Source organism: Caretta caretta, chromosome 2, assembly GCF_965140235.1.
Source record: "Caretta caretta isolate rCarCar2 chromosome 2, rCarCar1.hap1, whole genome shotgun sequence".
Lineage (NCBI taxonomy): Eukaryota > Metazoa > Chordata > Testudines > Cheloniidae > Caretta > Caretta caretta.
Window position 1 is genome coordinate 144,762,191 of NC_134207.1, and position 27,792 is coordinate 144,789,982.

Below are 27,792 nucleotides of genomic sequence, written 5' to 3' on the forward strand. Positions count from 1 at the left end.
CAGGGGAGATACCACATAGTCAGCCGAAAATTCAATGGACAATCTTTTGTTTGCTCAACATCTATGCCTCAAGAGGCCCAAAATTTACTCCTGAGCAAAAGTATAAATAAAAGTATAAATTAGCTCATGTAATCATGCAACTCAATGCTTCTTACCGTATTAGCCAGAAAACCTGTGTGTTCTGTGGCACACTAGACTTATTTTTACTGCAAAATCTCTTGATTCCTGGAGCAATGTTGCTACAGTGTTGACTGACTCCCAAATTATCCCAAAACATGAAACGGTAATGAGACATTTCTAAAAAAAATACAGTAAATATGTAAAAATATGCATATTAAGAATTTGTATAATATTTGATCATTACTGTAGTCCCTCAAATGCTACCTCCTCCCTTTTCCACCCGCTGCTCTGATCCAACAGCACAGCACTGTTTTCCATGTTCTGGATACTCCTTTCTCTCTATTCCACACTGCTGCAGTCACACTGGATCTGTACTGGATCTCTCAGTATTTGTGAAAAATTTAACATGTTGTTGGAATCATATTTTAGAAAACAATGCTAACTGTAGTCATTCTCAAGAAAATATTCCTCTATTAACAGATTTGCAGTTGACAGGAAATGAAATGAAAAAGAATCTAATGGAAAAGTCCATGTCTCATGCTATTGACCACCATTTTCAACCTGGGATTTTGGTGTGTGGAAGAAAGGAGAGTTCAACTAAAAAAATTGTCATTTATCATTTAAATCACTCAGGGCAGTGTCCATTTAAATAGATTGTCCTGAGTGATAAAAGTCAAACCAAGATAAGTCAGGAAAAGAAAACCATGACTAAATTTGATCTTTTTATTGCTATAATCTTGTATTCTATAAGGGTGGAATACTATTCTCAGCACCCAGCCTAAGTGTAAGTCTCTGGGGAGGAAGACTTGGGTGAAGTTCATTATCCTTCTTCTACTGTTCTTACTCTTTCCTTTGAATCATAAAAAAATCTATCATAAATGATCATTTTTACCCTAGTTGGCTTCCGGTCAGAACCAAATTTAAAATGGCTTTTGGTTGCTTCCTCCAGCTTCAGAAACAATAATTTGTCCCTGTCCAGGTTCCTTCCCCACTCTGAACTCTAGGGTACAGATGTGGGGACCTGCATGAAAACCTCCTAAGCTTACTTTTACCAGCTTAGGTTAAAACTTCCCCAAGGTACAAACTATTTTACCCTTGGACTTCCACTGCCATACCAAACTTTATCTGGGTTCCTGAGAAAATGTAGTTTGGACACGTCTTTCCCCCCCAAATCCTCCCAACCCTTGCACCCCACTTCCTGGGGAAGGTTTGGTAAAAATCCTCACCAATGTGCATAGATGACCACAGACCCAAACCCTTGGAACTTAGAACAATGAAAAAGCATTCAGTTTCCTTACAAGAAGACTTTTAATAGAAGTAAAAAAAGAATCACCTCTGTAAAATCAGGATGGTAGATACCTTACAGGGTAATTAGATTCAAAACATAGAGAATCCCTCTAGGCAAAACTTTAAGTTACAAAAAAGACACACACACAGGAATATTCATTCTATTCAGCACAGCTATTTTCTCAGCCATGTAAAGAAATCATAATCTAACACATACCTAGCTAGATTACTTACTAAGTTCTAAGACTCCATTCCTGTTCTGTCCCCGGCAAAAGCATCACACAGACACAGAGCCTTTGTTTTTCTCCCTCCTCCCAGCTTTTGAAAGTATCTTGTCTCCTCATTGGTCATTTTGGTCAGGTGCCAGTGAGCTTACCTTTAGCTTCTTAACCCTTTACAGGTGAGAGGATATTTCCTCTGGACAGGAGGGATTTTAAAGGGGTTTACTCTTCCCTTTATATTTATGACATGACCCCCAAATCTCAGCTAGGGTGAAAAGCTGGCTGGGATTTCTTCCTGGAGCTCTAGGAAAAAACAGAGTTAATAAGACACATGCACCTCTAAATATACTACCAAGTGCATAAAGACTAACAATATTTTCCACATCTCAAGGACGATTTTAACCAGTTGATTCTGGGAAATTTTCACGGGAGAGTGCATCAGCCACTTTGTTAGAAGCTCCTGAGATGTGTTGTATGTAGAAATCAAAATCTTGGAGAGCTAAACTCCACCGAATAAGTTTTTTGTTATTTCCCATGGCGGTATGAAGCCACTGTAGCGCAGCATGGTCGATTTGCAGGTGGAAACGCCATCCCCAAACATATGGGTGTAGCTTTTCCAGGGCGTAGACAATGGCATAACATTCTTTTTCACTGACTGACCAGTTGCTTTCCCTCTCAGACAGCTTCTTGCTGAGAAACACTACAGGGTGGAATTCTTGATCAGGTCCTTTCTGCATTAAAACTGCTCCCACACCACGCTCGGACGCATCTGTGGTTACTAGGAACGGTTTGTCAAAGACTGGGGCCCTTAGCACAGGGTCAGACGTGAGTTTCGGTTTAAGCTGGTTAAAGGCCTTCTGACACTCTTCGGTCCACTGAATGGCATTTGGCTGTTTCTTTTTGGTTAGGTCTGTCAGTGGGGCAGCGATTTGGCTGTATTGCGGTACAAATCATCTGTAATAACCGGCCAAGCCTAAGGAGGATTGAACCTGTTTCTTTGACTTTGGGACAGGCCACTTTTGGATAGCATCCACTTTGGCCTGTAAGGGGCTGATAGTTCCTTGACCCACCTGGTGTCCAAGATAAGTCACTCTGTTTAGGCCTATTTGACACTTCTTAGCCTTAACAGTTAGTCCTGCCTCCCTTATGCGCTCAAGGACTTTTTGTAGATGTTCCAGGTGGTCTGCCCAGGAATCCGAAAATATGGCCACATCGTCAAGGTAGGCGACTGCATATTCTCCTAATCCCGCTAGGAGACCATCTACAAGTCTTTGGAAAGTGGCGGGTGCATTTCGCAGCCCGAAAGGGAGTACATTAAATTCATACAGCCCGAGATGTGTGGTGAAGGCTCACCTTTCCTTGGCAGATTCATCTAGCAGTACCTGCCAGTACCCCTTGGTTAAGTCCAAGGTAGAGATGAACTGGGCCCGTCCCAGTTTCTCTAATAGTTCATCTGTGCATGGCATTGGATAGTTGTCTGGGCGAGTTACAGCATTTAGTTTACGGTAGTCCACACAAAAACGTATTTCCCCATCTGGTTTGGGAATTAGAACCACTGGAGATGCCCATGCACTTTCAGAGGGGCGGATTACACCCATCTGTAACATATCCTGGATCTCCCGTTTTATAGCAGTTTTAGCTTGAGGAGACACCCGGTAAGGTTGGACTTTAATTGGGTGAGTATTACCTGTGTCAATGGAGTGGTATGCCCGTTCAGTCAGGCCTGGGGTGGCTGAGAATGTTGGCGCGTAGCTAGTGCACAGCTCCTGGATCTGCTGTCGCTGCATACGCCCAAGGGTCATGGAGAGGTTCACCTCTTCCACACCACCAGCACATTTCCCTTCGTAGTAGACACCTTCAGGCCACTCAGCGTCGTCTCCTCCCTGGGCTGTAAACTGACAAACCTTTAATTCTCTGGAATAAAAGGGCTTTAGAGAATTAATATGGTACACCTTAGGCTTTCGGTTGGAGGTGGGGAATGCTATGAGATAATTAACAGCTCCCAGGCACTCCTGGACCATGAATGGCCCTTCCCACGATGCTTCCATTTTATGGGCCTGGAGCGCCTTTAAGACCATGACCTGGTCTCCTACTTTGAAGGAACGCTCTCTGGCATGTTTATCATACCAGGCTTTTTGCTCTTTTTGAGCATCCTGTAAGTTTTCTTTACCAAGGGCTAAAGAGGTTCGGAGGGTGCTTTGTAGGTTGGTTACAAAGTCCAGAATGTTAGTTCCTGGAGAAGGTGTAAATCCCTCCCATTGCTGCTTCACCAACTGTAATGGCCCCTTAACCTCACGGCCATATACAAGTTCAAATGGGGAAAACCCTAAACTGGGATGTGGTACAGCTCTGTAGGCAAAGAGCAACTGCTGCAACACTACGTCCCAATCATTGGAGTGCTCATTTACGAATTTACGTATCATGGCCCCCAAAGTTCCATTAAACTTCTCCACCATGCCATTTGTTTGATGGTGGTAAGGAGTGGCAACCAAGTGATTTACCCCATGAGCTTCCCAAAGGTTTTTCATAGTTCTTGCCAGGAAATTAGTCCCTGCATCTGTGAGGATGTCGGAGGGCCAACCTACCCTGGCAAAAATGTCTGCTAGTGCCTGGCACACACTTTTAGCCCTGGTGTTGCTTAGAGCTACTGCTTCCGGCCATCGGGTGGCAAAATCCATGAAAGTCAGTATGTACTGCTTTCCTCTGGGTGTCTTTTTTGGAAAAGGACCCAGAATATCCACAGCTACTCGCTAAAATGGAACTTCAGTGATGGGGAGTGGCTGGAGAGGGGCTTTGACCTGGTCTTGGGGTTTTCCCACTCTTTGGCACACCTCACAAGACTGGACATAGGTAGAAACATCCTTGCCCATTCCCTCCCAGTGGAATGACCCCCCCAAACGGTCTTTGGTCCTGTTCACCCCAGCATGGACACTAGGGTGATCGTGGGCTAAGCTCAAGAGCTTGGCCCGGTATTTAGTTGGGACTACCAACTGTCTGAGGATGCCAGTCTTCCTGGTGTCCCCCAGAAAGAGTTTCCTTGTATAAAAGTCCTCTTTCTACAAAAAATCTGGATTGATTAGAAGAGCTGAGAGGCGGTGGGTTGCTCTGTGCCGCCGTCCAAGCTCTCTGGAGGCTTTCATCTGCTTTCTGTTCGGTCTGGAACTGTTCCCTTGATGCTGGAGACATCAGTTCCTCATTGGATTGGGGACCTAGGCTTGGTCCCTCTGGAAGCGATATAGGGGATGGAGCTGTTTCTGTTGACTGTGAACCGCTCTCCGCTGGTGCACTATGTTGGGATTCAGGCTCCGGCTGAGCCTCTTGTGTAGGGTTATCGGCTGCTGCCAGTTCCGGTTCGGTGGGGCCCTCTGGTGTTGAGGTTGCAAGTACTGGATTCAGTTCTGACACGGGGTCTGGTGTTGGTTGTTCGGCTGGTTCCGGTTCTGGGACTGGTTCCGTCTGGGTCTCTGGGACTGGATCCACTACTGCTGTTGCAGACATTGGCCTGGGGTCCGGGTCCATCACCTCTGACCGGGTCCTGATAGAAGTTTCCGGAACAGAGCTAGGCCTCACGGCTTGTTTAGCCTGGCTGCGGGTGACCGTTCCCACCCTCTTGGCCTGCTTCACATGATTGGCCAAGTCTTCCCCCAACAGCATGGGGATGGGATAATCATCATAGACTGCAAAAGTCCACGTTCCTGACCAGCCCTTGTACTGGACAGGCAACTTGGCTGTAGGCAAATTGAAAGAGTTGGACTTGAAGGGTTGAATCGTCACTTGGATCTCTGGGTTGATTAAATTGGGGTCCACTAAGGAAGCATGGATAGCTGACACTTGTGCTCCGGTGTCCCTCCATGCGGTGACCTTCTTCCCGCCCACACTCACAGTTTCCCTCCGCTCCAAGGGTATCTGGGAGGTATCTGGGCCTGTGGACCTCTGGTGTGATTCCGGTGCAATGAACTGTAATCTGTTGGGGTTCTTGGGGCAGTTGGCCTTTACATGCCCCTACTCGTTACATTTAAAACATCGTCCAGCTGACGGGTCACTGGGGCGAGGAGGGTTGCTGGAGAACGGGGTGGCGGGACGATAAGGGGTCTGGAGGGTTCTTTGGGAGATAGGTGGGGCCTTGGGCGGCCCCCGGTAATAGGGTGTGGTCTGGGGTGGTCCCTTCTGGTCTCCGCTCCAACGGCGACCAGTTTTCTTCTTCTCTGCCACCTCCACCCATCTGGCTCCAATCTCTCCTGCCTCGATTACAGTTTTGGGTTTCCCATCTAGGATGTATCTTTCTATTTCCTCAGGAACACCCTCTAAGAATTGTTCCATTTGCATTAGGAAGGGCAAATTTTCTGGAGATTCAACACTTGCTCCTGATATCCAGGCATCCCAATGTTTCACAATGTGGTAGGCATGTCGGGTAAATGACATGTCTGGTTTCCCCCTTAGGGCTCTGAACCTCCGACGAGACTGCTCGGGTGTTATCCCCATTCTGACTCTCGCCTTGGATTTAAACAGTTCATACTTGTTCATGTGTTCCTTAGGCATTTCAGCTGCCACCTCAGCTAAGGGTCCACTGAGCTGCGGCCTCAGCTCTACCATGTATTGGTCAGTAGAGATGTTGTACCCAAGGCAGGCCCTTTTGAAGTTTTCTAAGAAGGCCTCAGTATCGTCACCTGCCTTGTAGGTGGGGAACTTTCTGGGATGGGAAGTGGTACCTGGAGAAGGATTGCTAGGGTTTGTTGGTATATTCTGCCGGGCCTTTATCCTCTCCACCTCCTCCACATGCTTCCTCTCTTTTTCCTTCTCCTCCTTCACATGCTTCCTCTCTTCTTCCTTCTCCTCCTTCTTCAGCCGCATGAGTTCTATCTGTCTTTCATGTTCCCTTTGTCTTTCCTCAGCCTGAAATTTGGCTAATTCGAGCTGTAGTCGAGCCGCGGATTTTGTCATTCTAACCTCTCTGTTTTTAACTAACTTTACACCCGAGGTTTAGAAATAAACAAACAAAACTTGGCTGCAAAATTTTGCTGTGCTGGAATAGAATACCTATTCTCTGATAGTGATTGTCAGCCTACAGAAAAAGACAATTCCCTTGTCTCTGCTCTGGGCCCAAATTAAAGCAAAAAACCTCCAACTACTTGGAAACCTGCTTACCCAGCCCGAAGAAAAAGCAAATGGGTAGAACACACACCCCCTATTTACTTTTAGGAAGAAAAAAAAACCTCTGGGTTGGAAGACTGTGAATTTCCCTGCAGGAGTTAAGTACCCTGCCTCCAGGCAAAGAAAACCTGCAATTCACAAAGATAATCCCCTTTTGTCTCTGCTTGGCCACAAAGCAGAGAAAAAACAAGCTGCTTTCAGTTTCAGCTGCTTTCTGGACTTCCTTTCCAAAGGAAAAAAAAATTTTTTTTAAATCTGTATTTCTAGTTCAGAAAATCTCAACTGGATCTCAAAATGATTTCAGGTTAATCCCACCACTATGCCACCATGTCAAGGTTCCTCCCCGACTCTGAACTCTAGAGTACAGATGTGGGGACCTGCATGAAAAACCTCCTAAGCTTATCTTTACCAGCTTAGGTCAAAACTTCCCCAAGGTACAAAATATTCCACCCGTTGTCCTTGGACTGGCCGCTACCACCACCAAACTAATACTGGTTACTGGGGAAGAGCTGTTTGGACGCGTCTTTCCCCCCAAAATACTTCCCAAAACCTTGCACCCCACTTCCTGGACAAGGTTTGGTAAAAAGCCTCACCAATTTGCCTAGGTGACTACAGACCCAGACCCTTGGATCTTAAGAACAATGAACAATCCTCCCAACACTTGCACCCCCCCTTTCCTGGGAAATGTTGGATAAAAAGCCTCACCAATTTGCATAGGTGACCACAGACCCAAATCCTTGGATCTGAGAACAATGAAAAAGCATTCAGTTTTCTTACAAGGAGACTTTTAATAAAAATAGAAGTAAATAGAAATAAAGAAATCCTCCCTGTAAAATCAGGATGGTAGATATCTTGCAGGGTAATTAGATTCAAAAACAGAGAACCCCTCTAGGCAAAACCTTAAGTTACAAAAAAGATACACAGACAGAAATAGTTATTCTATTCAGCACAATTCTTTTCTCAGCCATTTAAAGAAATCATAATCTAACACATACCTAGCTAGATTACTTACTAAAAGTTCTAAGACTCCATTCCTGGTCTATCCTCGGTAAAGACCAGCATATAGACAGACACACAGACCCTTTGTTTCTCTCCCTCCTCCCAGCTTTTGAAAGTATCTTGTCTCCTCATTGGTCATTTTGGTCAGGTGCCAGCGAGGTTACCTTTAGCTTCTTAACCCTTTACAGGTAAGAGGAGCTTTCCCCTGGCCAGGAAGGATTTCAAAGGGGTTTACCCTTCCCTTTATATTTATGAGAGCCCGGTATTTAGTTGGAACTACCAACTGTCTCTGAGGATGCCAGTCATCGTGGTGTCCACCAGAAAGTTTCCTTGTATAAAAGTCCTTTTTCTACAACAAACCTGGATCGATTAGAAGAGCTCAGAGGCGGTGGGTTGCTCTGGGCCGCTGTCCAAGCTCTCTGGAGGCTTTCATCTGCTTCCTGTTCGGTCTGGAACTGTTCCCTTGATGCTGGAGACATCAGTTACTCATTGGATTGTGGACCTATGCTTGGTCCCTCTGGAAGCGATGTAGGGGATGGAGCTGTTTCCGTTGACTGTGAACCGCTCTCCGCTGGGACACTATGTTGGTGTTCAGCCTCCGGCTGAGCCTCTTGTGTAGGGTTATGGGCTGCTGCTGGTTCAGGTTTGGTGGGGCCTTCTGGTGTTGGGGTTGCAAGTACTGGATTCAGTGCTGGCAATGGGTCTGGTGCTGGTTGTTCCGCTGGTTCCGGTTCTGGGACTGGTTCCGTCTGGGTCTCTGGGACTGGATCCACTACTGCTGTTGCAGACATTGGCCCGGGGTCTGGGTCCATCACCTCTGACTGGGTCCTGATAGAAGCGTCACGGCTTGTTTAGCCTGGCTGCAGGTGACCATTCCCACCCTCTTGGCCTGCTTCACATGATTGGCCAAGTCTTCCCCCAACAGCATGGGGATGGGATAATCATCATAGACTGCAAAAGTCCACGTTCCTGTCCTGGTACTGGACAGGCAACTTGGCTGTAGGCAAATTGAAAGAGTTGGACTTGAAGGGTCGAATCGTCACTTGGATCTCTGGGTTGATTAAATTGGGGTCCACTAAGGAAGCATGGATAGCTGATACTTGTGCTCCGGTGTCCCTCCACGCGGTGACCTTCTTCCCGCCCACACTCCGTTTCCCTCCGCTCCAAGTGTATCTGGCCCTGCGGATCTCTGGTGTGATTCCGGTGCAATGAACTGTAATCTGTTGGGGTTCTTGGGGCAGTTGGCCTTTACATGCCCCAGTTCGTTATATTTAAAACATTGTCCAGCTGACGGGTCACTGGGGCGAGGCGGGTTGCTGGAGAACAGGCTGGTGGGATGATAAGATGTCTGGAGGGTTCTTTGGGAGGTAGGTGGGGCCTTGGGCGGCCCCCCGGTAATAGGGTGTGGTCTGGGGTTGTCCCTTCTGGTCTCCGCTCCAACTGCAACCAGTTTTCTTCTTCTCTGCCACCTCCACCCATCTGGCTCCAATCTCTCCTGCCTCGATTACAGTTTTGGGCTTCCCATCTAGGATGTATCTTTCTATTTCCTCAGGCACACCCTCTAAGAATTGTTCCATTTGCATTAGGAAGGGCAAATTTACTGGAGATTCAACACTTGCTCCTGATATCCAGGCATCCCAATGTTTCACAATGTGGTAGCCATGTCGGGTAAATGACACGTCTGGTTTCCACCTTAGGGCTCTGAACCTCCGACGAGAATGCTCGTGTGTTATCCCCATTTGATTCTCGCCTTGGATTTAAACAGTTCATACTTGTTCATGTGTTCTTTAGGCATTTCAGCCACCACCTCAGCTAAGGGTCCACTGAGCTGCGGCCTCAGCTCTACCATGTATTGGTCGGTAGAGATGCCGTACCCAAGGCAGGCCCTTTCAAAGTTTTTTAAGAAGGCCTCAGTATCATCACCTGAGGTGGTGATGGGGTAGGTGATGGGGTAGGTGGGGAACTTTCTGGGATGGGAAGTGGTACCTGGAGAAGAATTGATAGGGTTTGTTGGTATATTCTGCTGAGCCTTTATCTTCTCCATCTCCTCCACATGCTTCCTCTCTTTGTCCCTTGCCTCCATCTCTTTGTCCCTTGCCTCCATCTCTTTGTCCCTTGCCTCCATCTCTTTGTCCCTTGCCTCCATCTCCCTCCTGTGGACAGCCTCCTGTTCCTCCTTCTCCATCCGCATGAGTTCTATCTGTCCTTCATGTTCCTTTTGTTTTTCAGCAGCCTCAAATCTGGTTAATTCCAGCTTTTGTTGAGCCATGGAGTCTGTCATCTTAACCTCTCTGTTTTTAACTAACTTTACACCCAAAGTTTAGAAAACAAACAAACAAAACTTGGCTTGTAAAATTTTGTTGTTCTGGAATAGGATACCTATTCTCTGATAGTGATTGTCAGCCTACACAAAAATCCAAAATAAAACCCCTAACCCCCATTTACTTTTATGGGGGAAAAAACCTCAGGTTTGTGACGACTGTGAATTTCCCTGCAGGAGGTTAACTACTCTGCCTCCAGGCAAAGAAAACCTGCAATTCACAAAGATAATCCCCTTTTGTCTCTGCTCTGGCCCCAAAGCAGAGAAAAAACTAGCTGCTTTCAGTTGGACCTCCTTTCCAGCAGCCCCAAAGGAAAAAAAATATTTCCTTTTTAAAATCTGTTTTTCTGGTTCAAAAAATCTCAAATTGATCTCAAAAGGATTTCAGTTAATCCCACCACTCTGCCACCATGTCAAGGTTCCTTCCCCACTCTGAACTCTAGGGTACAGATGTGGGGACCTGCATGAAAACCTCCTAAGCTTACTTTTACCAGCTTAGGTTAAAACTTCCCCAAGGTACAAGCTATTTTACCCTTGGACTTCCACTGCCACACCAAACTTTATCTGGGTTCCTGAGAAAATGTAGTTTGGACACGTCTTTCCCCCCCAAAATCCTCCCAACCCTTGCACCCCACTTCCTGGGGAAGGTTTGATAAAAATCCTCACCAATTTGCATAGGTGACCACAGACCCAAACCCTGGGATCTTAGAACAATGAAAAAGCATTCAGTTTCCTTACAAGAAGACTTTTAATAGAAGTAAAAGAGACTCATCTCTGTAAAATCAGGATGGTAAATACCTTACAGGGTAATTACAGAGGTGATTCTTTGGAGGCAGAGTAGTTAACCTCCTGCTGGGAAATTCAGTCTTCACAAACCTGAGGGGTTTTTTTCCCCTGGAAGTAAATAGGGGGGTGTTCTACCCATTTGCCTGGAGACAAAAGTGGTAGGGTTGTTGGGTTTTTTTAGGATTTTGATTTTTTTTTTTACTAGGAACACAGATTTGAAAAGGAATTTTTTTTCCTTTGGGCTGCTGGAAAGCAGGTTTCCAAATAGCTGGAGGTTTTTTGCTTTGATTTGGGGCCAGAGCAGAGACAAAAGGGAATTGTCTTTTTCTGTACGCTGACAATCAATATCGGAACAGGTATCGTATTCCAGAACAAAATTTTACAAGCCAAGTTTTGTTTGTTTTATTTCTAAACCTTGGGTGTAAAGTTAGTTAAAAACAGAGTGGTTAGAATGACAGTCTCCACGGCTCAACAAAAGCTGGAATTAGTCAGATTTGAGGCTGCTGAAAAACAAAAGGAACATGAAAGACAGATAGAACTCATGCGGATGGAGAAGGATGTACAGGAGGCTGCCCACAGGAGGGAAATGGAGGCAAGGAAGCATGTGAAGGAGGAGAAGGAAAAAAAGAGAGGAAGCATGTGGAGGAGATGGAGAAGATAAAGGCTCAGCAGAATATACCAACAAACCCTATCAATCCTTCTCCAGGTACCACTTCCCATCCCAGAAAGTTCCCCACCTACAAGGCAGGCGATGATACTGAGGCCTTCCTAGAAAACTTTGAAAGGGCCTGCCTTGGGTACAGCATCTCTACCAACCAATACATGGTGGAGCTGAGGCCGCAGCTCAGTGGACACTTAGCTGAGGTGGCAGCTGAAATGCCTAAAGAACACATGAACAAGTATGAACTGTTTAAATCCAAGGCGAGAGTCAGAATGGGAATAACTCCTGAGCATTCTTGTCGGAGGTTCAGAGCCCTAAGGTGGAAACCAGATGTGTCATTTACCCGACATGCCTACCACATTGTGAAACATTGGGATGCCTGGATATCAACAGCAAATGTTGAATCTCCAGTAAATTTGCCCTTCCTAATGCAAATGGAACAATGCTTAGAGGGTGTTCCTGAGGAAATAGAAAGATACATCCTAGATGGGAAGCCCAAAACTGTAATTGAGGCAGGAGAGATTGGAGCCAGATGGGTGGAGGTGGCAGAGAAGAAGAAAACTGGTTGCAGTTGGAGCGGAGACCAGAAGGGACAACCCCAGACCACACCCTATTACCGGGGGCCACCCAAGGCCCCACCTACCTCCCAAAGAACCCTCCAGACACCTTATAGTCCCACCAGCCTGTTCTCCAGCAACCCGCCTCGCCCCAGTGACCCGTCAGCTGGACGAAGTTTTAAATGTAACAAGCTGGGGCATGTAAAGGCCAACTGCCCCAAGAACCCCAACAGATTACAGTTCATTGCACCGGAATCACACCAGAGGTCCACAGGCCCAGATACCTCCCAGATACCCTTGGAGCGGAGGGAAACTGTGAGTGTGGGCAGGAAGAAGGTCACCGCGTGGAGGGACACCGGAGCACAAGTGTCAGCTATCCATGCTTCCTTAGTGGACCCCAATTTAATCAACCCAGAGATCCAAGTGACGATTTGACCCTTCAAGTCTGACTCCTTCAATTTGCCTACAGCCAAGTTGCCTGTCCAGTACCAGGGCTGGTCAGAAATGTGGACTTTTGCAGTCTATGAGGATTACCCCATCCCCATGCTGTTGGGGGAAGACTTGGCCAATCATGTGAAGCAGGCCAAGAGGGTGGGAATGGTCACCTGCAGCCAGGCTAAACAAGCTGTGACGCCTAGCTCTGTTCCGGAAACTTCTATCAGGACCCGGTCAGAGGTGATGGACCCAGACCCCGGGCCAATGTCTGCGACAGCAGTAGTGGATCCAGTCCCAGAGACCCAGACGGAACCAGTCCCAGAACCGGAACCAGCGGAACAACCAGCACCAGACCCATTGCCAGCACTGAATCCAGTACTTGCAACCCCAACACCAGAGGGCCCCACCAAACCTGAACCAGCAGCAGCCCATAACCCTACACAAAAGGCTCAGCTGGAGCCTGAACACCAACATAGTGTCCCAGCAGAGAGCAGTTCACAGTCAACTGAAACAGTCCTATCTCCTACATTCCCCTATGCTTCCAGAGGGACCAAGCATAGGTCCACAATCCAATGAGGAACTGATGTCTCCAGTATCAAGGGAACAGTTCCAGATCAAACAGGAAGCAGAAGAAAGCCTCCAGAGAGCTTGGACGGCAGCCCAGAGCAACCTACCGCCTCTCAGCTCTTCTAATCGATCCAGGTTTGTTGTAGAAAAAGGAAACTTTCTGGTGGACACCAGGAAGACTGGCATCCTCAGAGACCGTTGGTAGTTCCAACTAATTACTGGGCCAAGCTCTTGAGCTTAGCCCACAATCATCCTAGTGGCCATGCCAGAGTGACCTATGCAAATTGGTGAGGATTTTTACCAAACCTTCCCCAGGAAGTGGGGTGCAAGGGTTGGGAGGATTTTGGGGGGAAAGACGTGTCCAAACTACATTTTCTCAGGAACCCAGATAAAGTTTGGTGGTGGCAGTGGAAGTCCAAGGGCAGAGGGTAAAAAAATAGCTTGTACCTTGGGGAAGTTTTAACCTAAGCTGGTAAAAGTAAGCTTAGGAGGTTTTCATGCAGGTCCCCACATCTGTACCCTAGAGTTCAGAGTGGGGAAGGAACCCTGACAGATGCAAAATAATAATGACCAGAAAGTGATAGAGGATTTCACACACAAAAATGTATAAGTTACTTTTGTGCTGTTTGCCTCTGTCATCTGGTTAGTGGGGGCATTCAATACATGTTTCATTATTTAATTCAGTTTTAATGTTCACTTTGCAATTCACCTTTAAAAGTGTCAATGCAATTAGGAAATGTATAAATGCTACAATAAAGTCAACTTGCTACAGATAGCAAAGGGAAGGCAAACCTATCAGATCAAGCCCCCTGCCCCATTTGCTTTCTAAGGTAATAATGAATTTCCATTAATCCTAAAACAATTTTGACCATCATCCCACCCAGATTTTCATCATTTAGAAGCAGAGAAGTTACCTCGAAAGACCAACAAGCAAGCTTTCATGTACTGTTAGGCTGAATTCAAGCAATTACAAAAATCAGATATTTTACATCAAAGCAAATTAAGTCAAACCCACATCCTCATAATTCATCCAGATGACTAATAAAATATGTTAAAGAAAAATTAATTATATTGCTTCAAATTCATCTCTGGCTCACTCCCAACCTTATCTTCTATTTCCATGCAGCAGCACACTTTGGAAGAAGTAAACATTGTCTATTTGATGAAATATCATAGATGACTTAAGAAAACATGAAGTCATGAACACGCTGATGTGCTTAGAAAAGCTTGGCAACAACCACTGTATTAATTCACTTGAACTATAATAATTATATTTGCAACTTACATAGCACTTAACTGTAGATTTGAAAGCATTTCACTAAGGATGGATCATTATCTGAATTTTACATTAAGAGAAAATGCAGTAAAGCAAGTAACAATCTTTTAAAGTCATGCAGCAGTGGGAACAAAAGCACAGCCTCTGGAGTACCATTGCCATTTCTTACCCACAGGAACAGGTTGCCTTCACTGAGAACTAAACATAGGTGAATACTACAAATGAGAATCAGAGGGGTAGCCATATTAGTCTGGATCTGTAAAAGCGGCAAAGAGTCCTGTGGCACCTTATAGACTAACGGACATATTGGAGCATAAGCTTTCATGGGTGAATACCCACTTCGATGAATATTTGTTCAAATTGCAAACAACTGTTTGATTTACCATGTTTGTGCTCCCTTGTTATTCATGAGCATTCATATGAATGGGTTTTAATATTCACAACTATTTGAGGAAACTGGCCATTCTTCTTATGGGTACCCATATTCACTTATGAACATGTTTTTGAATGTAAACAAGCAGATTCATTATCTGTCATTTATTATTTTCTGATTTAAAAAACTGTCAGACATTCAGTCAAGAATCAGAAGCAATACCATGGATAAGAATGAATAACAAATAGTTGAACTGAACAGTTTATGAATGACCCATACTGTGAAAGTTGTTCATCTGCTTTGTGGGAAGGAATCACCACTTCCAATTCCCACTCCTGCATTCTCTCATGGGAGGAGACAGTCCCTTACCACTAGATTGGTTCTTAGTCTTACAGCTTCACATAGAATTCAGAAGCTTCACAAGAATCTCACAACTGAGTCCTACTCATACTTCTCTCGCCATGTGGGAACACTCCATCCCTGTGCTCAGTTTGTGCAAAACTGGATAAGACCTGATACCACCAAGAAGCTCAGCACCTAACTCATGCCTAAGCCACAGCGGGATTCTCAAAACTAGGAGTTCCCTCACCTTTTTCACCTGTGAAATCTGCCCTGGCAAGCATGCTTGGAGCACCCCTCACCTGCACAAACTCCCCATGGGGCCTAAATTTTGGCCAGTGAGAATGCACAAAGCCACCTAACTTCTGACACCCGGCACCAAATAGACACCTGAGACTTTCGGGATTCTCAAAGTAGGCATTCCCGCACCTATCTTGCCCATTGGGCCTGATATGGTAGGTGTGCTCTGAGTATGTCTACAGGAGTGGGAGTCACACAAAGCACAGCCAGGGGAGTTAGCATTCACCTGTCATGTGGGACACCCAGGTTCAAATATCTGTTTTGGAACAGGGACTTGAATCCAGGTCACCCACTTACGAGGGAAGTGCCCTATCCACTGGGTTATAGAATCATTCTCACTTTCTTTCTGGCCAAATGAATATTTATTTATACAAAGCTTCAACTGGGGCTATTGAGAGAGCCCAACACTAGAATATTCAATAGGCCAGTGTTTAGGGAATACCAGAAAGTAGGAAACCTGGGTTTAAGTCTCTGCTCCCAATCAAACAGAGTGGGTATTTGACCCCAAGTCTCCTACATTCAAGGAGAGGAGGCATTAGGGATGGCACCACCAAGACCATTTTTTGGGAGAAAGTGCTGATCTGGCTTAGGCACTTATCTTCAGGGGAGTGTTGATAGCTGTGAATCCTGAGCAGAGGGAGGCATCTCCCTCTAGCCAGAGTTAGGTGCCTTACATCTTTTGAGGGGCTTAGGCTTTAGGTACCTAACTCTCCATATACAATGCATGGAGAGCCTGAGTGCCTAACTTGTGGTCGAGAATTCCTCTAAGAAGCAGGGTGCCTAAAAGTTAAATGTTGCGACATTGAGCATTACAATGCCTAAATCCCTTGTGAATCTAGCCTATAGTTCCTAGCACTAAAAGCTATGGTATTATCTTGGCCCTTTGAAAATTATGACTCCCAATTCAGAATGTAATGCTAACCTAAAATATGTTAAAAAGAAAAGGAGTACTTGTGGCACCTTAGAGACTAACCAATTTATTTGAGCATGAGCTTTCGTGAGCTACAGCTCACTTCATCAGATGTTTACCGTGGAAACTGCAGCAGACTTTATATACACACAGAGAATATGAAACAATACCTCCTCCCACCCCACTGTCCTGCTGGTAATAGCTTATCTAAAGTGATCAACAGGTGGGCCATTTCCAGCACAAATCCAGGTTTTCTCACCCTCCACCCCCCCACACAAATTCACTCTCCTGCTGGTGCTAGCCCATCCAAAGTGACAACTCTTTACATAACCAAGTCGGGCTATTTTCTGCATAGATCAAGGTTTTCTCACATCCCACCCCCCCACCCCCATACACACACAAACTCACTCTCCTGCTGGTAATAGCTCATCTAAACTGACCACTCTCCAAGTTTAAATCCAAGTTAAACCAGAGCATCTGGGGGGTGGGGGAGGGTAGGAAAAAACAAGAGGAAACAGGCTACCTTGCATAATGACTTAGCCACTCCCAGTCTCTATTTAAGCCTAAATTAATAGTATCCAATTTGCAAATGAATTCCAATTCAGCAGTTTCTCGCTGGAGTCTGGATTTGAAGTTTTTTTGTTTTAAGATAGCGACCTTCATGTCTGTGATTGCGTGACCAGAGAGATTGAAGTGTTCTCCGACTGGTTTATGAATGTTATAATTCTTGACATCTGATTTGTGTCCATTTATTCTTTTACGTAGAGACTGTCCAGTTTGACCAATGTACATGGCAGAGGGGCATTGCTGGCACATGATGGCATATATCACATTGGTGGATGTGCAGGTGAACGAGCCTCTGATAGTGTGGCTGATGTTATTAGGCCCTGTGATGGTGTCCCCTGAATAGATATGTGGGCACAATTGGCAACGGGCTTTGTTGCAAGGATAAGTTCCTGGGTTAGTGGTTCTGTTGTGTGGTATGTGGTTGTTGGTGAGTATTTGCTTCAGGTTGCGGGGCTGTCTGTAGGCAAGGACTGGCCTGTCTCCCAAGACTTGTGAGAGTGTTGGGTCATCCTTTAGGATAGGTTGTAGATCCTTAATAATGCGTTGGAGGGGTTTTAGTTGGGGGCTGAAGGTGACCGCTAGTGGCGTTCTGTTATTTTCTTTGTTAGGCCTGTCCTGTAGTAGGTAACTTCTGGAAACTCTTCTGGCTCTATCAATCTGTTTCTTTACTTCTGCAGGTGGGTATTGTAGTTGTAAGAAAGCTTGACAGAGATCTTGTAGGTGTTTGTCTCTGTCTGAGGGGTTGGAGCAAATGCGGTTGTATCGCAGAGCTTGGCTGTAGACGATGGATCGTGTGGTGTGGTCAGGGTGAAAGCTGGAGGCATGCAGGTAGGAATAGCGGTCAGTAGGTTTCCGGTATAGGGTGGTGTTTATGTGACCATTGTTTATTAGCACTGTAGTGTCCAGGAAGTGGATCTCTTGTGTGGACTGGACCAGGTTGAGGTTGGTGGTGGGATGGAAATTGTTGAAATCATGGTGGAATTCCTCAAGGGCTTCTTTTCCATGGGTCCAGATGATGAAGATGTCATCAACTACTACAGGACAGGCCTAACAAAGAAAATAACAGAACGCCACTAGCGGTCACCTTCAGCCCCCAACTAAAACCCCTCCAACGCATTATTAAGGATCTACAACCTATCCTAAAGGATGACCCAACACTCTCACAAGTCTTGGGAGACAGGCCAGTCCTTGCCTACAGACAGCCCCGCAACCTGAAGCAAATACTCACCAACAACCACATACCACACAACAGAACCACTAACCCAGGAACTTATCCTTGCAACAAAGCCCGTTGCCAATTGTGCCCACATATCTATTCAGGGGACACCATCACAGGGCCTAATAACATCAGCCACACTATCAGAGGCTCGTTCACCTGCACATCCACCAATGTGATATATGCCATCATGTGCCAGCAATGCCCCTCTGCCATGTACATTGGTCAAACTGGACAGTCTCTACGTAAAAGAATAAATGGACACAAATCAGATGTCAAGAATTATAACATTCATAAACCAGTCGGAGAACACTTCGATCTCTCTGGTCACGCAATCACAGACATGAAGGTCGCTATCTTAAAACAAAAAAACTTCAAATCCAGACTCCAGCGAGAAACTGCTGAATTGGAATTCATTTGCAAATTGGATACTATTAATTTAGGCTTAAATAGAGACTGGGAGTGGCTAAGTCATTATGCAAGGTAGCCTGTTTCCTCTTGTTTTTTCCTACCCCCACCCCCACCCCCCAGATGCTCTGGTTTAACTTGGATTTAAACTTGGAGAGTGGTCAGTTTAGATGAGCTATTACCAGCAGGAGAGTGAGTTTGTGTGTGTATGGGGGTGGGGGGGGGGATGTGAGAAAACCTTGATCTATGCAGGAAATAGCCCGACTTGATTATGTAAAGAGTTGTCACTTTGGATGGGCTAGCACCAGCAGGAGAGTGAATTTGTGTGGGGGGGGTGGAGGGTGAGAAAACCTGGATTTGTGCTGGAAATGGCCCACCTGTTGATCACTTTAGATAAGCTATTACCAGCAGGACAGTGGGGTGGGAGGAGGTATTGTTTCATATTCTCTGTGTGTATATAAAGTCTGCTGCAGTTTCCACGGTAAACATCTGATGAAGTGAGCTGTAGCTCACGAAAGCTCATGCTCAAATAAATTGGTTAGTCTCTAAGGTGCCACAAGTACTCCTTTTCTTTTTGCGAATACAGACTAACACGGCTGTTCCTCTGAAACCTAAAATATGTTGTGTTGCTTAGTCAATTTTATCATGGAAACCACAGAATCTAGACATAACATCTGTAGACAAATGTTATAAATTAACTTTTAAAATTGAATTAAATAAAACAGGAGAATGAGGAGATGTCTGAGGTCATGTTTTGAATTTCTTTGAGTAACATTCCTTTGATGGGTACAATTTCTCTTGGAAAAACTATTAGAGATAGGCCCTGGGAGATTATAAGACAGAACCCTGTTACCTAAAGAATAAAAATAGGTTTTGAATTTTATTGCCCTGTAACAGGGTGCACTAACCTCTCACACCCTGGTCAGGTGTGTACATGCCTGCAGGTTATTTTCCCTCGATTTCCTCCACTCATGGTGCCCCGTCGGTCGTTGTGCTCATCAGGCAAGCCTTCAGTGACTCAGTCCCCTGACAGAGTCACACAATTTGTGTTTGAAATAAAATCAAATCCCTTTTGGGGTAAACAGTCCAATAGGGGCCTATCCTCATACCCTTCAGTTGGCCTCTCTATTCCTGAAGCCCTCCATGGTCTAAGGTCCTTACTTAGTCCAGCAGTCTTTAAATGGTCTCATCCCTGGTATCAAACTGCACCCCCAGGGCTCCCTCCTTGAAGGCAATGTCTTTGCCTTCTCTGGCCTGAAGTCTCCAGTTGGACTACTAAACAGTTCAGTTTCCCTTCCAGGAATGCAAAGTCCAGGCACTTCTCTAGTAGCTAATGGGGGGACCCAGGCCCACCCACTACTCCGGGTCCAAGCCCAAGGACCCTATAGATAGCAACTGTCCACCACATTCCTTTTACTAAACTGCATTGCTGCCATGATTCCCCAGGCCACTTCCCTGCAGCCCCAAAACATTCTTCATCCTTACCTCAGGGCCAGGAGTGAAAGTAAGGGGGTACGGTGTGCCGGTAAAAGGTAGCCGCCAGTGCCGGCCCATATCGCTGACTTTAAAGTGCTGCCGCAGCAGCGCTTTAAGAACTCTGCTTAAAGCACTGCCACACCAGCACTTTAACATCACTGCCCCTTTTGCGCCCCTAATCAGCATCCCGGCCGGTGGTGGGGCGGGGGGGAAGAAGTAGCTGCCCTGGGGCTCCAGCAGCAATTTAAAAGGGTCCGGGGCTCCAGCTGCTGCTACTGCGGCAGCGCTGGCTGGACCCCCGAGCCCTTTAAATCGCCGCTGGAGCCCCGGGTGGCACAGGCCAGGGAGCGCAGATGGACTGGCTGGGGGGCACTGACCCCCAGCTCACCCCTTCCACCCGAGGCCACGCCCCTTCCAGGTTGGCCAGAGTGGCTCTGTACCAGTAAGATCTGCATTTTACTTTCACTCCTGCTCAGGGCCTTGTCCTGGCTGAGTCCCAGCAGCTGGCCAGGAGCTCTTTCTTGCTCCCCCAGTCCCTGCCAGCAACTGCTCTGTCCAAGGTCTTTCATCCAGCTAGGAGCACTATCTTAACTCCTCTGGCTCAAGGCAGCAACTGCTCTCTGCTCTGCACTGCAGATCCTTTTATCTGGGCCTGCAGGTCCAGATTGGCTGAGTACCACACTAGTCCCTCTCTAGGCCACTTGGAGGACTCACTTCCATTGCTCCTTTCTGGACAGAGTGTGGTAGGACCTTGAGGTCTCCAGCGGGGGGCCTCAAAGGGCCTGGGTACACCCCATTACACTCTTCTTCTCCTGGATGAGGCTACCTATGCAGATGCAGCACCAGAAATGACTTGGACAATTATTCAGTGACATGATAGCATGCAACCAAAAGTATGAGAAACTATTTCATGTCAAGAATCATTCATTAAATGAACCCATTTCTTATCTCCTCTGGTTTTAAAAAGAAAAAGCTCAGAAATCTTGAGTAGATACAATCCTCATAAATGTTTTCTTTGAGCTACGGTACAGATAACTGTGTGACTTTCAGTAGAATTTATCTTCTCAGTTGTGAATAAACATCGCAGACACTAGTCCCCTATATACAATTTTATGCTTTTCCCTGATTATCTCTGATAAATTATCAACAGACACATAGAGTACTGCATATAAAGTATATACATAGCTGCCTATGTTCAGATCTCTGTTTTATAATCTGATCATGTAATTCTGGTCCATTTTCTCATTATCTGACCTCATAGACTGCTCTGTCTTTAAAAAAAGACAAAGGAGCATTGCTTTAGCATAATCCTCAGATCATAATTCTCTTCAGGCAATTCTTTTCTTCAGAATTCAACTACATGTCTGACATCTTAAGAATTTTGTACATTTCTTTTGTGTTTAGCTAATACTTAAAATGTGCACATCAATAGGAATTAGGGTGGCATCCTGTAAATAATTTCAAATTTTAGTTCTGTAGTGCCCATGTGCCACGAAAGACCCATGGAAGAGGGTCAGTGTAAGAGGAAAGTTCCACAAGGTTCATCTCTCAGAGGAGAAACAATTTCCATTGGTGGGAGAGAACTGGGAATTTGAAGAGAGCATCCATTCCCTAGTTCCAGCGTTCCTATGGATCTATGGAGAAGAAGCAATCTTGTACATGGAGATGGCAGCACTTCTGCTACTGCACTGACCACCTTCCCCCTTAGTAGCATCAAAAAATTCAACACCAACTGTATTTATTATTATTCTTGGCAATTTCAGCAAAGGTCAAGAGTTAAAGGCCCACTCCTGCACTTTTGAGCTCAAGGGGAGTGTGACAGGCATCGGTCGGTCCTCCGAGCCCCTAGGGGAGATGGACAGCAATGGTCTCCGTGGCAGGCCTCGGCCCCACGTCCCGGGCATTGGGGAATTAGCGGGAAGGTGTGCCAGTTGTGCACCCCTCAGGTGGGGCAGCGCCAGCAAGAGTCAGTCACGCGCCCCTCAGGCAGGGGAGCGCCAGGGTAGGGGAACGCAGGCCCACCCAACTCCACTGTGTTCCAGCCCAGGGCCCTGACAGTGGCAGGAGGAGAAGGTCCCGCCGCTGGGTCAGCGGGGCAGTCCACGCCCGCTGACCAAACACACCCACCCCACGGTGTAGTTGGGCCCCTGGGCTACTTCCGACCCGGTCTCTCTCAGGCGGGTCACTCTGGTCCCTCCATCTCCTCTGGGTATTCTGCTGCGGGCCATTCCCAGTCGGTATTGGACTCACGCTGGCCCGGGCTGCAGTCAGACCCCTCCAGGTCCTCTGGGTATTCAGCGGCCAGCAGCCCTGGTTGCCACAGGCCTTCCCCCTGGTCAGGCTTCTCCTTGCCCAGGGCTTCACCTGGGTCAGCAGCAGGATCACAAGGGAGCAGCCAGCCACCTGTGTCTGTCTCCCTCCCTGGTGCTCTCCTCACTGGGCAGAGGGCCCCGCCCTTTGTACTTCCTGTCCCACCCTTCCCCTTCCGGGGATTGGCGGAAGCTTTGCCTGGCCCCACCCACTCAGGCTCAGAGGGTGGCTCTTTACCCTCTGGTTCGGAGGGGAGCCACCCTAGCCCCCTACAGGGAGTTATACCAGTGACTTCGATTGAAGCAGAAGCAGGTCATGGTGGGTACTGCACATTGACTATTGCACATTGATGAGCAGTGCATGGAGAAGCCTGTACCAAAGTGCCTAGTGCTATATCCATTTTTTAGATAAATAAATAGAATTTTAGCTGCCAGCATTGTCATAGTGGCACTAAATTAACTTCCTTTAAATAATACCTCTCCCCCTTCATTGTTATGTTCTTTCCTCTGGAGCCATATTGATTTGGGAATCTAGGTTCTCAATGTATCCACTATATATTTTTAAGATTGTACACTGATTGCTGATTAGCTATGTTAGCATGTTTATTAGGCTGATGACAATTTAGATAAATTAATTATTGTAAAGGATAGATGTGTGCATACAGTATATTAAAGACCTTTTGCTATCAAAATTGCTGACTATGCAAACAAAAAATTCTAATTTACTTTTCTAACCATGAAATCTAAGCTGCTAAATTCACAGATAATGCTGTAAAAGGCCAGTCACTGTACTCAAAAAGACAGTTGCTGGCCATGTGAAAAACAGGGATGGATTTAGTTAAGATAAATTACATTTGTCACAAACCACGCTGATGAGAAACAAATTAGCTATCCAGCCTAAACACACAGCTAAACCAAATGCCCTAAATGAACAACAGGAACTTACTGCTGTGTGCTCAGAGCTAAGTATAAAAGTGGTGAACCAATGATTTCCACCTCCATGCCCAGATTCAAGGAATAGAGCCTCTCAATGTATTTTCACAGAGAAGTGGATTGCTCTCTTACCAAAATTAAGACAATTCTATTCCTGTATATGCTCCAATACATTATCTACATGAAATGATGTACATTATTTCTCTGAACATCTCTCTATGTGTTGAAGTTGTGTAAAATACAGGATTTTTAAAAATGATATTTCACACAAGATTTTTTCTCTCACATGCCTTTTGGAATGGGTTCATACTCTTACAATGATGTGCTAAATTATACTAAATTATGTGCCAAATTATACTCTACCATACATGATCTATACTGATTGCAGTTTGTGGATGAGATGGTCAAGTTCAGGATCCTGACAGAGGGAAGAAAGGAGAGCAGCAGAATACAGACCCTGGACTTCAGAAAAGCAGACTGATTCCCTCAGGGAACTGATGGGCAGGATCCCCTGGGAGAATAACATGAGGGGGAAAAGAGTCCAGAAGAGCTAGCTGTATTTTAAAGAATCCTTATTGAGGCTACAGGGACAAACCATCATGATGTGTAGAAAGAATAGTAAATATGACAGGCAAAAAGCTTAGCTTAACAGTGAAATCCTTGCTGATCTTAAACACAAAAAAGAAGCTTACAAGAAGTGGAAGATTGGACAAATGACCAGGGAAGAGTATAAAAATATTGCTCGGGCACGCAGGAGTGAAATCAGGAAGGCCAAATGACACCTGGAGTTGCAGCTAGCAAGAGATGTTAAGAGTAACAAGAAGGGTTTCTTCAGGTATGTTAGCAACAAGAAGAAAGTCAAAGAAAGTGTGGGCCCCTTACTGAATGAGGGAGGCAACCTAGTGACAAAAAGAAAAGGAGTACTTGTGGCACCTTAGAGACTAACCAATTTATTTGAGCATACGCTTTCATGAGCTACAGCTCACTGCATATGATGTATTCAGTGGGAAATACAGTGAGGAGATTTATATACACACAGAACATGAAAAAATGGGTGTTTATCATGCACACTGTAAGGAGAGTGATCACTTAATTACCAGCAGGAGAGTGGGGGGGGGTGGATAATCAAGGTGGGCCATTTCCAGCAGTTAACAAGAACGTCTAAGGAACAGTGGGGGGAGACTGCTGAATTGGAATTAATTTGCAAATTGGATACAATTAACTTAGGCTTGAATAGCGACTGGGAGTGGTTGAGTCATTACACAAAGTAAAGCTATTTCCCCTTGCTTATTCTGCGCCCCGCCCCCCCCCCCCCCCCCCCCCCCGCCTCACCCCACTGTTCCTCAGACGTTCTTGTTAACTTCTGGAAATGGCCCACCTTGATTATCACTACAAAAGGTTTTCTTTCCTCCCCCACCCCCCACTCTCCTGCTGGTAATAGCTCATCTTAAGTGATCACTCTCCTTACAATGTGCATGATAAACACCCATTTTTTCATGTTCTGTGCTGTATATAAATCTCCTCACTGTATTTTCCACTGAATGCATCCGATGAAGTGAGCTGTAGCTCCCAAAAGCTTATCATAGAATCATAGAATATCAGGGTTGGAAGGGACCTCAGGAGGTCATCTAGTCCAACCCCCTGCTCAAAGCAGGACCAATCCCCAATTAAATCATCCCAGCCAGGGCTTTGTCAAGCCTGACCTTAAAAACTTCTAAGGAAGGAGATTCTACCACCTCCCTAGGTAACGCATTCCTGTGTTTCACCACCCTCCTAGTGAAAAAGTTTTTTCTAATATCCAACCTAAACCTCCCCCACTGCAACTTGAGACCATTACTCCTTGTCCTGTCCTCTTCTACCACTTATGCTCAAATAAACTGGTTAGTCTCTAAGGTGCCACAAGTACTCCTTTTCTTTTTGCGAATACAGACTAACACGGCTGCTACTCTGAAACCTAGTGACAGAGGATGTGGAAAAAGGTAATGTACTCAATGCTTTCTTTGCCTCTGTCTTCACGAACAAGGTCAGCTCCCAGACTACTGCACTGGGCAGCACAGCATGGGGAGTGACCAGCCATCTGTGGAGAAAGAAATGGTTTGGGACTATTTAGAAAAGCTGGACGAGCACAAGTCCATGGGGCCGGATGCGCTGCATCCAAGAGTGCTAAAGGAGTTGGTGGATGTGATTGCAGAGCCATTGGCCATTATCTATGAAAACTCATGGCGATCGGGGAAGTCCCAGATGACTGGAAAAAGGCTAATGTAATGGCCATCTTTAAAAAAGGGAAGAAGGAGGATCCTGGGAACTTCAGGCCAGTCAGCCTCACCTCAGTCCCTGGAAAAATCATGGAGCAGGTCCTCAAGGAATCAATTCTGAAGCACTTAAAGGACAGGAAAGTGATCAGGAACAGTCAGCATGGATTCACCAAGGGAAAGTCATGCCTGACTAATCTAATTGCCTTCTATGACAAGATAACTGGCTCTGCGGATGAGGGGAAAGTGATGGACGTGTTGTTCCTTGACTTTAGCAAAGCTTTTGACACGGTCTCCCACAGTATTCTTGCCAGCAAGTTAAAGTGCGGGCTGAATGAATGGACTATAAGGTAGATAGAAAGTTGGCTAGATTGTCGGGCTCAATGGGTAGTGATCAATGGATCCATGTCTAGTTGGCAGCCGGTATCAAGTGGAGTGCCCCAAGGGTCGGTCCTGGGGCCGGTTTTGTTCAATAGCTTCATAAATGATCTGGAGGATGGTGTGGATTACACCCTCAGCAAGTTTGCAGATGACACTAAACTGGGAGGAGAGGTAGATACGCTGGAGGGTAGGGATAGGATACAGAGGGACCTAGACAAATTGGAGGATTGGGCCAAAAGAAATCTGATGAGGTTCAACAAGGACAAGTGCAGAATCCTGCACTTAGGACAGAAGAATCCCATGCACCGCTACAGACTAGGGACCAAATGGCTCGGCAGCAGTTCTGCAGAAAAGGACCTAGGGGTTACAGTGGACGAGAAGCTGGATATGAGTCAACAGTGTGCCCTTGTTGCCAAGAAGGCCAATGGCATTTTGGGATGTATAAGTAGGGGCATTGCGAGCAGATGGAGGGACGTGATCGTTCCTCTCTATTCAACATTGGTGAGGCCTCATCTGGAGTACTGTGTCCAGTTTTGGGTCCCACACTAGAAGAAGGATGTCGAAAAATTGGAAAGAGTCCAGCAGAGGGCAACAAAAATGATTAGGGGACAGGAACACACGACTTACGAGGAGAGGCTGAGGGAACTGGGATTGTTTAGTCTGCGGAAGAGAAGAATGAGGGGGGATTTGATAGCTGCTGATAGGGGATTTCAATGACCTGAAAGGGGGTTCCAAAGAGGATGGATCTAGACTGTTCTCAGTGGTAGCTGATGACAGAACAAGGAGTAATGGTCTCAAGTTGCAGTGGGGGAGATTTAGGTTGGATATTAGGAAAAACTTTTTCACTAGGAGGGTGGTGAAGCACTGGAATGCGTTACCTAGGGAGGTGGTGGAATCTCCTTCCTTAGATATTTTTAAGGTCAGGGTTGACAAAGCCCTGGCTGGGATGATTTAGCTGGGGATTGGTCCTGCTTTGAGCACGGGGTTGGACTAGATGACCTCCTGAGGTCCCTTCCAACCCTGATATTCTATGATATGCACCACAATAGTCAGGCTGAGGACGCATTCTACTATAGTCAGATACTTGCTTTGTAAATGATCTGGAGAAAGGGGTAAACAGTGAGGTGGCAAAGTTTGCAGACGATACTAAACTGCTCAAGATAGTTGAGACCAAAGCAGACTGTGAAGAACTTGAAAAAGATCTCACAAAACTAAGCGTAACGGGGTCGTTACCCTGCTCCTAAAATAGAAGGGGTTAAAAGCAGCCCTGGAGAGGGCTGTGGCTGGGGATGGCTGATTGGGGAAGCAGCCACAGCTGGGCCACACTCCAATCAGGCCCCAGCTGGCCTGTATAAAAAGGCTTGAGCCAGTGGCCCAAGAAGTCTCTCCAGGCTGGGAGAGAGCAGGGCTTGGTTGCTTGCCTGCCTCATAGGGTACTGAGGGTGGTACAGTGCTGGGGAAGGAGCAGGGGTCCTCCAAGCTGGCAACTCCCCAGGCTGTAGGGCCTGGTCCAAGGCCCATAGAGGTACTGGGAGGCAGAGGAAGGCAACAGGTCTGAACCCCCTTGCCTATGATGAGTGGCCTTTACACTGCAGTCTGCCCTAGGGACTGGGGGGCTTGGTGATGACTGGCAGTAGCCCAGACTGAGGCAAGCTGGGGATAGTGGGCTGGGGGTTCCTAAGGAAGGGGAGACCTAGAGGCAGAGTGTAGGGGTACTGCCAGGGGGCAGAACCCCAGAGAAAGGAGCACTGGGGTCTGTGAGGGACACGGGGGCCAGAGCTGTGCGGATCACCAGCCTGCAGAGGGTGCTCCAGGCTGGAAAAGAGCTAATTCCCAACAACCAGCAGGAGGTGCTGCAAGGGTGAGTTCGCTCCTTTACACTAAGTGATTGGGCAACAAAATGGCAAATGAAATTTAATGTGGACAAATGTAAAGTAATGCACTTTGG